The following is a 17,991-nucleotide window of genomic DNA, read 5'->3' as shown; positions in this document are numbered from 1 at the left end:
CACCCGCATCCCTAATCTTAGGGGCAAACAAAGTTTAAGATCTGTGTGCTACAACCAGGATAGTGAAATATTAATTAAATTCAGCCATTCCCTCTTCCATGCCCAAACAGTAGTAGACGGGCACCATGAGAGCCTTCATGTTGCCAGTTAGCAGTGTGACAGGAAGATGCTCAGGGAGGGGTTTCCCCACAAACACACAAAATGAAAGGCTATTTTCAAGGACTGGAAAAGGCAGGCAGACCTAACAAGCAATAGGTAATGACTACTTTGCATTTTTCTTGGTGTTGTTAGACGAGGCAAAGACAATTTTTATCATGTATTACTTTCTGCAATTAGATACAGCCAATTCTAACACTGGATACTAGAAAACTGAAGTAAATGAAAGCTTTTGACTACAGTCATTTCATGCAGTGGAGATGCAGAACAGTCAGTAATGACCCTCCTACAGATTTCCTCCACTGACCTCTATTGGTTGAAAAGATTTAGTGCAAGTTAAAGAGGAGCATATTCCTACATTGTTTCAGTAAATAATACAACACAGTAAGACGCAGAATAACACGTTTCTTCAGTAGTTCTAAACCTCCTGGCTAGGTGCTCTCTTCTTTCGTATACTTTTTCAAGAAAGCTACACAGTATAGGCATATCATTTATGAATCGCTTCCCATGAAACATGTTGAAGAGATTTCACAACACACTAAGATATTTACCATGCTTCTTAATTCTGTGTTCCACTGCTGGTTTTTGCATCTTTCATATAAAACTATCCGGTACAGCAGCAGCAGCAGCAGCAGCAGCAGCAGCACAGAAGTGACAATAATACCCATTTTCTGTGGCAGCCATCCTACTTGAAGTCTTAATGATTCATCTACTGTGAGAGTGGCATGCAATTAAATCATTTGTTTTGAACATCTCTGCATACCACTTAAACACGAGAGCAGTTTCTGTGCAGTTAACAAAACCATAACCAAGAACAAGTAATGAGAATTAAAAGAGGGGGTTTTTTGGTGATAATAATTGAATGTTAATAGACCTTTGGAATTGTTAATTTAAAAACAAAACACATTTTGCTGAAAACTATGGTGTTTTCTTTTCTTTCTTTCTTTTTTGGTAGTAGCAAAATATAACATTTTCCTGCCGTCACAACATGTACAGTATTGGAAATTGTTAGTTCTTGGAGGCTAAGGCTCTGAAAAAACTCAATATGGCCGAAATATTGGGAGATACTAGAACAAGATTGAGACACATTGAGATTGCAGAGTTTTGAGAAACTAAAAGATAAAGTGCGAGATTAGTTACATTATCATCAAATAAGAGAGGCCTTTAACTTGGATAAAAAAATAGGCTTCCAGGTGGAAAAATCGAAATTAGAAACAGAATTGTTAGAACCTAAAACTAAGATACTTTCGAGAATGTACAACTTGCTGTTAAAATGGAATACTCAGGATGAAACAGTTAAATCAGCTATGATTAAATGGGCACAGGACATTGGTCATAACATTATGTTTGCTGACTGGGAAAAGTTGTGGACCACCGATATGAAGTTTACGGCATGTAATGCCTTAAGAGAAAATATTATGAAAATGATCTATAGGTGGTACATGACCCCAGTCAAGCTTGCAAAAATTTATCACCTGCCTGATAATAAATGTTGGAAATGTAAAGAAACTGAGGGAACATTCTTTCACCTTTGGTGGACATGCCCAAGGGTTAAGGCTTTCTGGGAAATGATCTATAATGAACTAAAAAAGGTATTTAAATATACCTTTCCTAAGAAACCAGAGGCCTTCCTTTTGGGCATTGTCAGCCAATTGGTGCCAAAGAAAGATAGAACACTCTTTATGTATGCAACAACTGCAGCAAGAATACTCATCGCAAAGTATTGGAAGACACAAGATTTGCCCACTCTGGAAGAATGGCAGATGCAAGTGATTGACTATATGGAACTGGCAGAAATGACTGGCAGAATCCGAGACCTGGGAGAAGAGTCGGTGGAAGAGGACTGGAAGAAGTTCAAAGAATATCTCCAAAAACATTGTAAAATGTTTGAATGTTAAAATGATGTTGGATATAAAGATAATATGGCATCAGTGGCATGGTAAAAAGAAATATGTAAAAATGTTTTAAGAAAAAAAGGGTAAGACCAGATTATTATTATGCCGAAACTAAACAAATGATACAAGGGATTAAGGTATAAAGAACATGTGATAAATGGTCTTAAAAGGGAAGGAAACCAAAGGCATAATAAGTTGAAATGTATAATATTGAATAAGATTGGAAAGAGGGTAAGGAATTGCTGAACTTGATTGTGTAAAGGGGAACACAGAAAAGGGAGATGTGAGGTGTTCAGGAAAGAGGGCTATAAAGACAGTAAGCAAGAAACTAGATTTTTATTTTTTTCTCTGTTTTTCGTTTTTTCTGATTTTTTTTTTTTTTTCATTTTCGGTTTTGGACTATGTTGTTTTTGATTGTCTTTCTTATCTATTTTTTATTGTGATACTTGTTTTGTTATGCAAAATCTTAATAAATATTTTATTTAAAAAAAAAGGAAATTGTTAGTTCTGTGACTACAGGCTGCATTAGCTAACAGCACTCAACAAACACTGCTTGATAATACTGATCAAATTTTTGATCAATAACATGGATAGAACCATAGGATGACATTACTGAGTACTGCCACCGTCCTACATAATTTGTGACAAATAAAACACACTGAGAACATGCACTAGACAAGGCAGGACTGAATCAAAACAGAAAAGATATTAATTAGAAATCCTCCCTGCACCCTATTAAGATAAGCAGCCAGCAGCACGGAATGGCTTTAAATATGTTAAGTTTCCAGATCACTGCAGAAAAGAAGCACACTGACCCAACAAGCCACTACTTGCTGAGATTCAACAGCACACTAACATGAAGCAACGGAAGTACTGATCAATCCAAAAGGTATGCAACTGTATTTTTCAAGGACAGCATTTGCCTTCAAACACTTAAGTATTTTATTTTTATTTTTTGAAAAAACATTAACAAATCTGCAGGCATATGAATATTATGAGCTAAATTGCCAGACACTTCACAAATTAAGTTCTATTTGATACAGAGCCAATATCTCATCCTCATGGAGGATAAAGCTATCAAGGGCTACTAGCTATAGCAGCTATGCTCTGCCTCCACAGTCTGGAACAAAAATGCTTCTGAATACAAGTTGCTGGAAATCAACATGAGGCGAGAGTGCTCTTGTGCTAAGGTCCTGCTTGTGGGTTTCCCACAAGCGTCTGGCTGGCGTTGGCCACTGTGAGAACAGGATGCTGGACTAGGTAGGCTATTGGCCTCATCCAGCAGGCTCTTATGATGTTCCACCTGCTTTGTTAAAATGCAAGAATGCAGAATTTGTCTTAAAGGTTTGGGGCCACATGGGAAGAATCACATTCATGCTCCCCAATCCTGGGTTTAGTTCTTTCCATTCAGTTCTACTCCTGTACTCATGGGTTCTGAATTCTTCCTTTATGAGAGCACCATGGAACGGAACCAAAGAAGAAAAGAGGCCATTCCCACTATAAATAATAAATAAATTATCTAAAAAATAGATCTCAAAGGTAAAGGTAAAGGACCCCTGACAGTTAAGTCCTGTCGCAAACGACTCTAGGGTTGTGGCACTCATCTCGCTTTACTGGCCAAGGGAGCTGGCGTTTGTCCGCAGACAGTTTTTCTGGGTCATGTGGCCAGCATGACTAAGCCGCTTCTGGCAAAACCAGAGCAACACACAGAAACGCCATTTACTTTCCCGCTGGAGTGGTACCTATTTATCTACTTGAACTTTGACGTGCTTTCGAACTGCTAGGTTGGCAGGAGCTGGGACCGAGCAACGGGAGCTCACCCTGTTGCGGGGATTTGAACCGCCAACCTTCTGATCGGCAAGCCCAAGCAAATCAATCAATGCATCAAAGTTTCATGAATTTTGTCCCCTTAAACATATGGCCACTTGAGACCTGAAGAGTAGTAGAGTTCTTCTACTCACCCCTAAAATTCATTTAATATACGGATGATAGGAAACTAAGATTGGCCTTGAATTGTTAAAATGTTTAAGAATATCCTAGAGATCAAACCCTGTACATAAGCCACTTAGCTATACACAAATATATTAGCTGTATTCAATCTAAACCAATGTATGCAAAAATTTGACTCTTTGCCATTTTGAAATGAATTTTCATTTGAACAAATGAGCTCCAAAGTAAAAATTAATTGGGTATGGTGCAACAAATTTATCAGTTATTTCAAATCCCTTTGCTACTGCACTTAAGCAGACTTTTGTTAGAAAGCAGGAAGCTGCCTAGCAACCTCATATTAGTAACATTGTTCAAAGTATATTTGAGATGAAACCACCTACTCACAAATTACATATTTTAGCCATGAGGGAAGAAAATCAATGGACACTCATTAAATAAACTCAGTGTTAATCTTTTGGGAATGTTGCTGAAGAGTCTATGGGTAAATTGTTTTCTTAGAAACGATCAGCTGCTGAAGAAAACTGATTCAACACTGTACAGGAAAGTCTTGCAGCATCTTAAAGACTAAACATATTGTGGTATGTGCTTTCGTAGACTAGAGTTCAGTTCATCAGATGTTAGACTCCTACTGTTTTAACAGCAGGAGACCAACATGATTACAGTGGTACCTCAGGTTAAGAACTTAATTCGTTCTGGAGGTCCGTTCTTAACCTGAAACTGTTCTTAACCTGAGGTACCACTTTAGCTAATGGGGCCTCCCGCTGCCGCCGCCGTGCGATTTCTGTTCTCATCCTGAAGCAAAGTTCTTAACCCGAGGTACTATTTCTGGGTTAGCGGTGTCTGTAACCTGAAGCATCTGTAACCCGAGGTACCACTGTATTTATCTTTTGGACAGTTTCCGGGTGATTTGAGGGACAAAACAAAAGACGCTGAAACACTATTGGAATTTAGTATCTCCTTCTAAGGCTTATAGGAAAGAAAGCAGAACCCAAATTCATCCCAATGTGATAATTTAGCAGAGCAATATATATGGAATGTCACTATTGGCTCAGCCCCCAATAAACTGGGGAAATCGCGCATGCATAATGCGGCCCACGGTTTCTCTTCAGATCGTATAAATCTTTCGCCTTTTACCAACTCTACAATTCTATGATTCTATGTTCTTGTTCAGATCAAGAATGTAGATTTGCGCCCCAACAGTTAGATTTGGTACATAGGCCTTTTTTCTTGCCTTTCAGAATCTTAAGAAAAGAAGGGTGGGGGGTGAGAACACACTTGCAGAAGGGTAGTCATATCCTTTATTTTTTATTTCATGCTAAACTTCTTCCCTTCCCATGCAAATAAAACTACCAGCATAACTGATAGAGGGGGTTCTCTCTAATCCAAGCAAATTTTATTCACTCAAACAGCAAGAAGAAGAAGAAGAAGAAGAAGAGGAGGAGGAGGAGGAGGAGGAGGAGGAGAAACAGAAACAACAACAACAACAACAACAACAGAGAAATGGGAGTATCTTCAAGAGTTACAGAACAATTATGTGTATGGCTACTCAGAAGCAACACAAGTTCAATGGGACTTATTCCTGGATACATGTATAGTACTGCAGCTCAATAACTCTGCAATCCTCCGCAAAAAAGTTCAAGAACTCTGAGCAATCTCCCCCCATTTATTTTTAGTCCCCAAAAATAGGGAGCGTCTTATACATGGGCCGTGTTATGCCCCATGTATGGAAAAGTACGGTAATTTGAATTTGCATTCAATAATTCCTTGTTGGCAGTCACTAACGACACACAATTACAAGTCACCAGAGCAGTTCATTTACAGGTATCTATCATACACTGAGAAATAAATATTTTTTAAAGCCAATAATTTAGAAGGGGGGGAAATCCCCACCTTCTACCTGAGGAATTCATTTTACATAAGCCTATCAGGATATCTTCAGAAAAACAGAAGTAGCTTTGCAAGTTTTGTAGTAACTACCAGCTATCTGATATGCAGTGAAACTTTTACAAGCTATACCTAAACAAGTAATGCCAACTTTCACTTTACAAAGAGATGTAAACTGCAAGTACCTATGTTGGCTTATTAGGGGAGAAATGAAAAACATTCTCGCAGCAGAGAAATTAGGATCAACTAAAAAAAAAAAAAAAAAGCTTGAGTGAGCCGACATTCAAATTCATTATAATTATTCATAGGGCATAGAAGAGAGAGGGAATCAAGACGATGATTCAGGGCACAATGACAAAATATTACTCTGCAGTTTGCAATAGCATGTGGGTGAGCTATTATGCATTTGCATGCACTCTTAGCGTGGGAGTTGAGCTCCACTGAAACAGAGTAGAACTAACTTCCGAAGCAAACATGCATAGAATTCAGCTATTAATTACGTTAGGGCAATGCTTGGAGAAAGACCTCAAGTTTCCACAAGGTTACTTGCACAAAGATAATGATAACAAAGATATCCCCTTAATTATCTTTGATAAGGTTTAAACAGGAAGGTGAGGTAATAAATGATAAAGCATCTGCTCAACAGGAGATATATGGTATATTAATCCTACTTTCCTATTTCGGGTGGAATTTAATTTTCTGCTGCTTAGGTAATTTTTAGTTGAAAGTGAATTTATTTTTAAATGTGTGCTTGCCTACACTGCAAGATATGAAGCAACCAGGTCTTCAGAGACTCTCCTCCGAAGCTGCTCTGGGCATCTACTGCAGTCATGAAGCCTCCTCAAGGTCAGAGGCAGGCAACAGGTAGGATGGGAGAGAGAGCCTGAGTCAGGGAATAGCAGCAAGAAATAACCTATAATTCACTGTGAGATTTCACAGGCACTTAGCTACTAAATTCCGTATCAGAATCTAGACACAGAATTCCATTATTTCACATTCATGTGGATTTTAGACTTTTCTGCACTGCAGATTATTACTCACACTTAAAAGCAACAGCACAGCTTTGCACTGTAAGGCAAGAATCAAACATGTAAATATTGAATCCTAGCATTTAGTTAAAGCAGGTAAAATCTTCACTCTAATTTTTTAATCTGGCACTTCCCAAAATATCATCCACCGAGTTATAAACGATATCTTCCAGGAGTAGTTTTACAAATGCAGCAATGGTTTGTGAAAACTGGTGGACAAGTAAGGTGAGTTTGTAGTGAGTGGGGTAATATTGTATAGTATTTAATATTATAACTATATAATACCAATATATAATATTGGTAGCGGGTGGCTCCACACAGCACAGAATTACTTATAGTACTCAGGTACAAAGACAAATGCCATCAGCTTTCAGTATAATATACTCCTATTAAATACATTTATTACTAAGCAGGAATTTGTTGTTGTTGTTGTTGTTTAGTCGTGTCCAACTCTTCGTGACCTCATGGACCAGAGTACGCCAGGAACTCCTGTGTTCCACTGCCTCCCACAGTTTGGTCAAACTCATGTTGGTAGCTTTGAGAACACTGTCCAACCATCTCGTCCTCTGTCATCCCCTTCTCCTTGTGCCCTCCATCTTTCCCAACATCAGGGTCTTTTCCAGGGAGCCTTCTCTTCTCATGAGGTGGCCAAAGTATTGGAGCCTCAGCTTCACGATCTGTCCTTCCAGTGAGAACTCAGGACTGATTTCCTTAAGAATGAATAGGTTTGATCTTCTTGCAGTCCATGGGACTCTCAAGAGTCTCCTCCAGCACCATAATTCAAGAGCATCAATTCTTCGGTGATCAGCCTTCTTTATGGTCCAGCTCTCACTTCCATACATCACTACTGGGAAAACCATAGCTTTAACTATATGGACCTTTGTCAGCAAGGTGATGTCTCTGCTTTTTAAGATGCTGTCTAGGTTTGTCATTGCTTTTCTCCCAAGAAACAGGCATCTTTTAATTTTGTGACTGCTGTCACCATTTGCAGTGATCATGGAGCCCAAGAAAGTAAAATCTCTCACTGCCTCATTTCTTCCCCTTCTATTTGCCAGGAGGTTATGGGACCAGGGGCCATGATCTTAGTTTTTTTGATGGTGAAATTCAGACCATATTTTGCGCTCTCCTCTTTCACCCTCAATAAAAAGTTATTTAATTCCTCTTCACTTTCTGCCATCAAGGCTGTGTCATCTGCATATCTGAGGTTGTTGATATTTCTTCTAGCAATCTTAATTCCGGCTTGGGATTCATCCAGTCTAGCCTTTCAAATGATGAATTCTGCATATAAGTTAAATAAGCAGGGAGACAATATACAGCCTTGTCGTACTCCTTTCCCAATTTTGAACCCATCAGTTGTTCCATATCCAGTTCTAACTGTAGTTTCTTGTCCCACATAGAGATTTCTTAGGAGACAAATGAGGTAATCAGACACTCCCATTTCTTTAAGAACTTGCCATAGTTTGCTGTGGTCGACACAGTCAAAGGCTTGCACTTCTGGGAGTTCTCAGTCCACATACTGCTTAAGCCTGCCTTGTAGAATTTTAAGCATAACCTTGGTAGCATGTGAAATGACAATTGTGCAGTGGTTGGAGCATTCTACATGGAATAAATTTACATAAACCTGAATATATTATCCACTTACATGTGTGCAGAACAACCCTGAAGACCAGAGTTGAAGTTCTGTCCTTCTACCAAAGCAGAGAGTGCGCTGAAAGTATGTTTTAACACCATCAATTTCTAAAATAAATCTAGAAAATACAGAACTTTTAAAAAGTAAACAAGAGCACATTATTTCTATCCAATTTAGTTTATCCTTTCAGAAACTAGAGATGCCAGGAAAAGCAGCTTCTTCGCATTAGCACAAAAGTAGCACTTCACAGGCTAACAGGAAGAACATACCGTAATTTGTTTTGGCAGCTAGTTGTATCTGTATAACACTCTTGGAGCAATTTGCTTGATTCCTAGAACTCTGTAATCTCTCAAACAAATCTTTATACAACTCTAAGAGGAAGAGCATACATTAATGCTTTGGGAGACTGCTGTTTCATTTCTAACAACCTGTATACTAAAAAAGTGATTTTCAGGGATGTGAACTGTATGGACCTATTCTTAATCTCTCTCTCTGACCTTGCTTATCTTTGCAACACCCTTGGATTTGTTTTTACTGTGTGTTTCTGTTCTCGGTCTGTTTGCAGTTACTCAGGGCTAGAGGCTACCATAATACCGTGCTCAGTGACAATAAACATTCAAACACCAAACTCAAACACATAATATGGATCAGAAATGTTTTGCGATATCAAAACAAATTTTTTCCATAACATTTCCATAGTTCCATAGTTAGTAGCCATCAATAGCCCTTTCATCCATTAATTTGTCCAGTCCTCTTTTAAAGCTATCTAGGTCAGCAGCCATCAGAAACTTCTCCACGGTCTCAAGGGCTAGAATCTGCCATCTCATGAAACATAAGCAATGCTGAAATGCTCAGGAGTTCAGAGACTATTCCTTATATCAGGGGTCAGCAAACTTTTTCAGCAGGGGGCCGGTCCACTGTCCCTCAGACCTTGTGGGGGGCCGGACTATTTTTTTTGGGGGGGGAATGAATTCCTATGCCCCACAAATAATGCAGAGATGCATTTTAAATAAAAGGGCACATTCTACTCATGTAAAAACACGCTGATTCCTGGATTGTCCCTGGGATTTAGAAGGATCTGGCCCCTGGGCCTTAAGTTTGCCTACCCATGCCTTATATCAAGCTAGAAAAGCAAATAGCACTCCCCACAGTCTGAAATCACAGCTGTGCATGCTAGCTTAGTGGCACAAGTTAAGGAAATCATACCTTTCGTAGGCTCAGCTGTAGTGGAAGTGGGTTCTTCATTTGCACACCTCTTTGCTGCATGTAGCAGGCAGCCTCCAAGGTGAAGGCTAACTGCCTGCCCTTTACTGTTACATTCAACAAAGGGGAAATGCACACCCGGAACACACAAATCACATGTTCCTCAGATAACTAATCTAAATAGTACTTGGATTATGTAGCAGATGGAGGGGGTGTAACGAACTTAATTTATTACAAACAAGCAATAAAAAATCTGACAAACGGCTGTTTAACAAAGACTGATGATGGAGAAAGCAGGAAGTGACTTTAGAATCTATGGGGAACTTCTGAGCTCTCTGTTACCTATTACTTGGAACTATCACTTTTAAAATCATTCCCTCTTTTATCAAGTGGTGTGTCCACAAGTGGACAGTCTTAAATGGAAAGGGAGCTCTACCAATGATAGATGTTCCTACATTTGCAGGGAAATTGTAGTGGTGAAAATGATCAGCTCCAGGAATGTTTTATATGGCTTTTCTATCCAAGTTTTGTATTTCTTACAAATCAAAACTTTGTTATTTTTGCTACCAAAATCTCTGCATGTGTTTGCAACAGGTAACGACTACTCTTTAGCCATTTCACAAGTCATGCTCTGCAATAACAAAAGTCTATAAATCTGAAGATAAATTGTTTCTATTAGATTTCTCTCGAAATGTTTTGCTTGTACCCACAGATGGGCAGCCAAATATCATCAGTCAAATCTTGATCTAATTATCTGCTAAGATCGTTCTCACGTTACTTCATATTGACAAAACCCCATAAAGTACTGCATCACAAGGTCCATTTACTTCAGACCTTTAAAAATGCCACATGCTGCAGCATAAATAATTCTGTGGTTTTTTAAGCATTCAGACAAGTTAGACAGGTTATCCTCATCGCAGAAATGCTAACGAATCTCTGTTAATATGGAGCATGATTGAGATTGAAGCCTGATTTATATACAACAGAATGCCGCCACCTTGTTCACTTAAACTAAACTGAAAATACCATACATTTTTACTCCACAAGCATAAACTGTATAGTGTTTTTTAAAAAGATATGTATTTTTAAAAGTTAATACTAACATAATTATATCTTACTATCTCTCGTGCAATACACATACAAGACTCATTTGATAATTGAGGTTAATTGTACTAAATTCAGGAGAAAATTCTTGGGTGAGGCTCTCTCAAAATGACACCTGCAAGAAGCAGGGTTGAACATTTTCTTGATTATAATTAACACATGTTAGTGAACCAAGTGACTAGGCATTTGTACTGTTTATAGTTTCTCCCCTGTCCAATCCACTTTGCTGTGTTAATTTCTCAGAAGACCTGTTTGCCCAGATCCTGCTACAACACCACAATATTGGGGGGGGGGGGACCTCCTTTACTCTTCTAGAAGTGTGCTGTCATACTTCTGGCAATAAGGAGTATCATATTATATTTCTACTCTATCCAGAATGTATTTCTCTCTCATGGAATGAGTTGGTTCAGGTACTAAAAACAACAGTAAATTTAGAAGACCAGAACAGCGGATAGTTTCATACAGCTTAGCAGCCAATTACAGCAACATTTAGTTCTTTGTTCCATCGGAGTGGTAAGATTTCCAATCTCCACTCAACCTTTCTTGCCTTTTCCATTGCTCTTGTTTGACAGTTTTATTTCTGTGCCCTTTTCTCTACTTGCTTCCAACCGTAATCCACTTAATGCTCTATTTCTCTCAGCCTTTGTGCTGTTTGTAGCACCAGACCACAAAGCCTGAAACAATTCTTTTAAATGCCTCTTTGGTGTATCCCTCTCTCTCTTAGTCCCAGCTTTCCCCTTTTTACTTCTGGCACGTAACTTCTCGCTTTTCCGCCTTCCTGGAATCCCCATCTCACCCCCTCTCAACTTATCTTAAAAATGAAATAAAACAATGTTATCAACCACCCTTCTCTGAAGGGCATGGTTTCCCCATTTCCAAGATCACACACACACACACACCCCAGGCTGAGAGAACATGACTGGAACAAGGTCTACACCAGTGTTTTTCAACCTTTTTTGAGCAAAGGCACACTTGTTTCATGAAAAAAATCACGAGGCACACCACCATCAGAAAATGTTAAAAAAATTAACTCTGTGCCTACATTGACTATATATAAAGTAATTCTCTTGAATAGGAATCAAATAAACACAAAGAAAGTATTTTATAATTACTTTATTATGAAATAGTAAGTAAACAGAAATATGAAAAATTATAAAATACTTTATTCAGTGCGCAACCTGGGCCTGTTTGGCTGAACACAAAGCTGATATTCTGGTTGGAATCGAAGAAAGACACACACGTAGCTCTTCGTCAACAGCTCTCAGTCTCTCTCTGTATTTAGTTTAGTTCCGTCTCCTCCTGCTCCGGTCCTCCTGGTGACTCGAGTCACGACGTCTTCTTCTCTCCGCTGCTGCGCACACTGTGCTCGGGTGGGAAGGAAGTCGGAAGATGATGTCCTCCTGTGATAGGTCCAGGCTGGAGTCTGGACCAATCACAGCCCGGACATCAGAAAAGTGGAGGGTGTCCCCCTGAGGAGCGCCAATCGGCGCCCCTGCTGGCCAAGGGTGGGGTCAAAAACCCCACCCCGCCCATACCCAGGACACAGTCCGGCGCCCGCCTAGTGGGCGAAAATTTGACTTTTTTAAAAAAAAAATCTTTCGAATTTTTCAATTTTTCCCACGGCACACCAGGCAACATCTCGCGGCACACTAGTGTGCCGCGGAACAGTGGTTGAAAAACACTGGTCTACACCACACAGGTTCCTTTTGTTCCGCTTAAATCCAACTAGCATCTACACATAGGAATAGCAAGTTTCTTAAACCAAAAAACTGCAACCCGCCCCCCCAAAAAAATTCATGCTCAAGGACCAGCTTTATCAACCTCCACTACCACTGGTGCACCATCTACCAAGTTTAATGGGGCAACATTCCTAACATATGCAAAAATATTGGGCAGTTTCCCAACCTATGCTAATTGAAATTGCCCTGTGTCGTTAATTGTTATGAAACTCTTGCCATAATTCTTGGAGCAACAGACAAAGCCCCTGAAGCGCAGTTACCAAAACAAACCCCCCACAACCTACCCATCTTTGTTGTACTTTTCCATCCTTAAAAAAGAAAGGAGGGGGAAACTGGAGAGGGAGGGCACTTTACCCTGATTAAATGCACACTAGAACCCCTGCTTGCAGCAGGTACTGTGTTTATTTTGTTAATAAAATTCAGATTCCAACTGATTGTAAAAGCAGCAACAACCTCAAAAGCGATTTGCCATGGTTCACAACTTAAAAGAAAAACTGCCCACAACATGGAAAAATTCCAAGCAGTGCGCTGTCTCTCCCCAGGAGTCTGCGATAGCTCAGTTGGTAGAGCATAAGACTCTTAATCCCAGGGTTGTAGGTTTGAGCCCCACACTGGGCAAAAGATTCCTTCATTGCAGGGGGCTGGGCTAGATGAGCCTTGTGTTCCCTTCCAACTCTACTATTGATTCTATGAGCCAAGTTCTGCCCAACATGCTAATTTTGTACATGCAAAAACTTGTGTGTAGAGAAGCATTCACTTATGTAAATTTCCATCTGAAGCGTGAACTGGTGTAGCTCAGAGAAGCATTCACTTATGTAAATTTCCATCTGAAGCGTGAACTGGTGTAGCTCAGAGACAGCTTTCCATCTCAGATAGAAGTAGGATCCGGATCTTTAACTGGTCAGGATGTTCACAGTTCTGCCTCTCCAGGCAGCTAAGGACAGATAAACCAGGAATGCACTGCACTGAATATAAAGGAGCTGCTGGGAGCACTAACAAATCTAGTGAATCACTGTTCCATTGTTCTCAGTACTGACAGAGGCCCGTTTCTGCAATGCCAGGAAAAAGCTTCTGAATGAGAGGTGAGCTTGCCTAGCTGCTGGGCATCAATGCTTTGCATTTGTTCAGTAGAGACACAGTTCATTCCTGTCAGAAGACTTCAGCACGTTTTGCAAGGCACAGAGGCATGAGAATCACACACTTGTCACCGAAAGTTGACAATTCTGACAAATATACCTACCCCACTGCCTAGAATGCACCCTTACCAAGAGGACTGAAGCCACTTATTTGGAGTACAGTGGCACCTCAGATTACATACGCTTCAGGTTACAAACTCTGTTGACCCAGAAATAATACCTCGGGTTAATAACTTTGCTTCAGGATGAAAACAGAAATCATGCTCCAGCTGCGCGGCAGCAGTGGGAGGCCCCATTAGCTAAAGTGGTGCTTCAGGTTAAGAACAGTTTCAGACCTCTGGAACAAATTAAGTACGTAACCAGAGGTACCAGTGTAGAGCCCCAGGCTACTGGGAGATCAACATTCATGCTGTGGCCCCTCTGGTTGCAGCAGCTCAGTGTTTCAGAGTCACCAAAATAACTGAAGAGGCTGCCCCAACATAGCAAAGGACCCATACATGGTCAGACTACGCATTAGATTTGGTGTTTCTTTCCCAGGACCGGTGAGCAGTGGATGAGTTTAAAGCTCCACTGCTAGAAAGAACATTGACTGGGTAACATTCAATATTCTGGTGGCTTCTGGTTCATGCAGAAATGTGTGCCACTTTACGTGGTCTGCTACCCCAAAATGGGATGAAGCCAATTGAGTTTAATCAGTAATATGGTAGCTGATGCCATCAGCTGCCTTGCTGGAGCTGCAATGGGTTGCTGGAAGTCAACACCTTCCTGGACAGTTGTGACCACAGCTCTCAAATACTTGACACTGCTTTCTAAAAATCATGGTAGCAGGAATTCATGAAGAAATTTGATTATACTGTAGTAGTATAGTAGTGAAGTATTGGTGTCTATACCAACTCTGGAACGGCCATTCCTTCTGCAACTGCAAATGCCAGTAATTGCTGTTCAGTGGAACAGACTGCCACAAGAGGTGGTGGACTCTCCTTCCTTGGAGGTTTCTAAGCAGTTTGGATGGCCAGCTGTCACGTATGATCTGAGATTCCTGCATTGCAAGGGGTTGGACTAGATGACCCTCGGAGTCCCTTCCAAATAAGGATGCTTATCCCTATGAAAAACAAAAGATGCATCCAATTCAATGTGGTTGGGTGAATAGTAAAAAGATGGAGATGATCAGCTAAATATGCAGGATGCTTCTGTACAACAATCTCCCTTTCTGAAATAAGGCAAATTCCTTTAAAGCCAAGGGTTACAAGAGGTCTGGACTCAAGCCATATGTCACAATTCTGCCAATATTAACCATAAGCCCTGTTCATTTAAAAAGATAAGTGCATGATCCCACACCAAAATCAATACAATATACATTGGCAGAATTGTGTCCTATGAACTTGATAATCCAAATCTACAGAAATTTGCTTTAAATGACTTTTCAGTCTCTATTTGGACAGTAATTTACTTTCAGCTCCATAGAATATTTTTACAGAGCTTACTGGACCCCACAACATTGATTGATTGATCTTCTGACCAGTGCAAAAGCACCACTATGTTATAGGACTATTGAATGGTCAACTCTTCCTGGTAGGTATTATATGAACTTGTCAATTTAGTAGTTGTTTGGGTAAATGTTGATAGCTCAAATTATGAAAGCAGAAAATTAAAACTTCTCCAAAAACACAAAATCGGAAGTAAGAAACTAGAACTTTTAGCTGTATGAACGGAAATAGACTCTGGAAAACATGGAGAAGCTGCAACCTTTGAAGAGAGTCTTTTTCATAGTTGTTTATAATGCAAAAGTTCCTTATGAGATATATTAACTCCATGCTGCAATGTTCTGTTTCACTTCAGGCAGTAATCTGAAGAACTGTGCAAAGGCGGATACAGTATTTTTCTTATAACTTATCCTGCTTGGGTAACTCAGCTGTCTGAACACGAGACTGTTAATCTAGGGTTGTGTGTCCAAGTCCCACGTTGGGCAAAAGATTCCTGCATTGCAGGGGCTGACCCTCGTGGTTCCCTTCCAACTCTACAATTCTATGATATATTGCATGTGACTATAGAATATATGTATTTCTGTTGCATGATGCTTTTTATTATAAAATATTATCAAGGACTCCCATGTGTTTTACACATACACCACATTCAGCTCAGTCATTCTTTGCATTAACCAATACAAGAACAAAATTACTCATCAATGTGTTTCAGTCAAGAGCACAGCAGTGAGTAGCAAATCATTCCCAGCAGGACAGCTTGTGCCCAAAGGTATTTATTCTTGTCACTTGCAGTGGTGGAGAGGGATGGAGGGGGAGATTAATTCACACCAGTTTATGTACTTAGTTTAGAGCTTCTAACTTTCCTTTCATAAAACATTAACAAGCTCAGTACTGTATTACTGAAGTAACAAATTAGTCTACTGAAAGCTTTCACAAATAGATAGCAACAACAATAAGAAACATTAGATAAACACAGCAACAAATGAAGAACAAATGCAGCTTTTCTTGCAGCTTTTTCCCATGCTGCAGGAAGCACTGAACTGAATACAGATAGTCTTCTGGTTCCCTTTGCAGAGGGGTATCACTGCAGTAGCTGATGCTTATAGGCAATAGAGAGAATCCACTGCAGACAGGGGAAACAGCATTTCAGGCAAATCTGCTCTACTGAGCTATGGCCCCCATTGTTAAAAAGTCCTACTAGCAATTTTGTTTATAACAGGAATTGGTATTGCTACTTTTGTACTTTGAAACTGGTTTTCTGTGCGCAGCCCATTAATGGTAGTGATTAACCAAAGTGCTCTACCCTACTGCATTTGCAGTATGTTTCCTCATGTTGCACACCTCCAATACTTGCAAGTTCCTAGCAGAGAGCAGCCATCATGCCTAGTAACTATCTCCACCCCTGTCCTCCAGGAATTTGCCCAGTCCTCTTTTGAAGCCATCAAAGTTCCCCAGTTTAACTATGCACTACATGAAGAAGTACTTTCTTTTACCTGTCCTGAATCTTCCAACATTCAGCTTCACTGGATGTCCACCAGCCCTAGGGATATAGAACCCTTTTTCTATTGCTCAGCACCCCAGCAAATAAGGAAATCACTACCAAGCAAGTAGGAGACAAGATTTCATAGATATTACCAGAAGTTACCCAAGTTTGTGAAGTGAGGAAGGATTCTCCGTAACCACAAAGCCTACGCTTTTCTTAGAAAACAAGGATTTCCCCCCTTCCTTTTGGAAAATAAGTTGTTTTCTTCTGAAATGACTATTAATTTAAACATCATGTGGCTGTCTGACTGGAGGGCCTGATAGTGGAAGTATCACATTGAAGGTAAGCAGCGTCTTGAAGATATGCAGTTTTATATAATCTGAACTCTATGAAATGCAGTGTCTTATCCCCCTACATATATCCCAAATGTACCTCGACCCATGATACCAAAGAGCGTTTAATCTAATTTGCACTCTCTTCTTTAAGAGAATACCTTTTTACCATAAGAAATCAAAATGAACTTCCTTCTCCTTGTATCTTGCTTTGGTACTAGGCAACTAGTGGGCAGGCAAAAAGGACTGGCCAGTGTGATATGGCTTTGCTGCTACTCATGCTGGCTCACAAGTGCCTCCATCCATATACCTTCTACCTCAAACTCTGAACTAGTTTGGGCACTGACCAAAAGCTAAGTAGATTACCTGGAAACCTATGGATTCTCACACATCATGGCAACTATTCACATGAGGTTAACCTGACATAGGAATTTCCAGGACCACTTATGCATCAATGTGCAACCAATTCTGATTTTTGTTCACTGTGATCTCCATTCCCAATTTAATGTTTCTCTTAAGCTTGAGCAACTTTCTTTGTGTTGGTAAAGTTGGTAAAGGACCCCTGGATGGTTAAGTCCAGTCAAAGGCGACTATGGGGGTGTGGCGCTCATCTCACTTTTCAGGCTGAGCAGTACCTATTTATCTATTTGCACCAGTATGCTTTCAAATTGGTAGGTTGGCAGGAGCTGGGACAGAGCAACAGGAGCTCACCCAATTGTGGGGATTCTTTGTGTTAAAGATGTACGTATTACGCTCCCTTTCTCTCAATATATACGTATTTGCCATTCCCATTTTTACAGCTCTTTACTAGGCAAAAACAAAGCAGCAACCCACAAAGGGGATGCTGTAAATAAAAATCTATAAATCAGCATTACCATCTGTTTAAACAGGAAATACACAGACAGAATAGTTCCCCACGCTCTAAGCTATCCAGCACTCTGGATGCAGTACTGCTGCTTTTGTGAAA

At 40.0% G+C, this 17,991-nt stretch overlaps 1 protein-coding gene across 2 annotated transcripts in view; it reads right to left on the bottom strand.

Annotated features, from left to right (window-relative positions):
* FGD4 (FYVE, RhoGEF and PH domain containing 4) overlaps positions 1-17,991 on the bottom strand; it is a 103,674-nt gene that overhangs the window by 83,408 nt on the left and 2,275 nt on the right. The window contains exon 1 of one of the 2 annotated variants that reach the window (XM_081878893.1): positions 9,750-9,771. The exons of the other annotated variant lie outside the window; for it this stretch is intronic. The gene's annotated coding sequence lies outside the window, so the exon portion shown is untranslated. Of the gene's footprint in view, positions 1-9,749; positions 9,772-17,991 lie in introns of those variants that run through there. 2 annotated transcript variants of the gene reach the window in all.

Source organism: Podarcis erhardii (assembly GCF_964252035.2).
Source record: "Podarcis erhardii genome assembly, chromosome: 10".
Classification (NCBI taxonomy): Eukaryota; Metazoa; Chordata; class Lepidosauria; order Squamata; family Lacertidae; genus Podarcis; species Podarcis erhardii.
This window is presented reverse-complemented; position numbering and strand designations above follow the sequence as displayed.